Source organism: Pteropus vampyrus, unplaced genomic scaffold, assembly GCF_000151845.1.
Source record: "Pteropus vampyrus isolate Shadow unplaced genomic scaffold, Pvam_2.0 Scaffold53, whole genome shotgun sequence".
NCBI classification, from domain to species: domain Eukaryota; kingdom Metazoa; phylum Chordata; class Mammalia; order Chiroptera; family Pteropodidae; genus Pteropus; species Pteropus vampyrus.
This window is the reverse complement of record NW_011888834.1, coordinates 7,864,905-7,865,203: the sequence shown is the minus strand read 5'-3', so window position 1 is coordinate 7,865,203 and position 299 is coordinate 7,864,905.

Here is a 299-nt window from a genome sequence, read left to right as displayed (position 1 = left end):
CATCACTAAGTGTTGGAATGGTTAAGTTCCCAATAATAGTAACTAGAACAGATAAATAACATAATCTCTCCGTGTTTTGATGCCTCATCTGTAAAATGGGCATAAGAACACTTACCTCATAGGCACGTGGTAAGGATTTAAAGGTACCTAAAAGGAATTTAGAAAATGCCTCACACTTACTAAACACTGTTTATTGTAATAGTACCTGTTATTGTTCCTGTTATTATTAATTGTATTCATCTTCCTCAGAAATAAAGATAGAAAGTAAAACATAAATATCTGGAGTGTTGCCTATAACA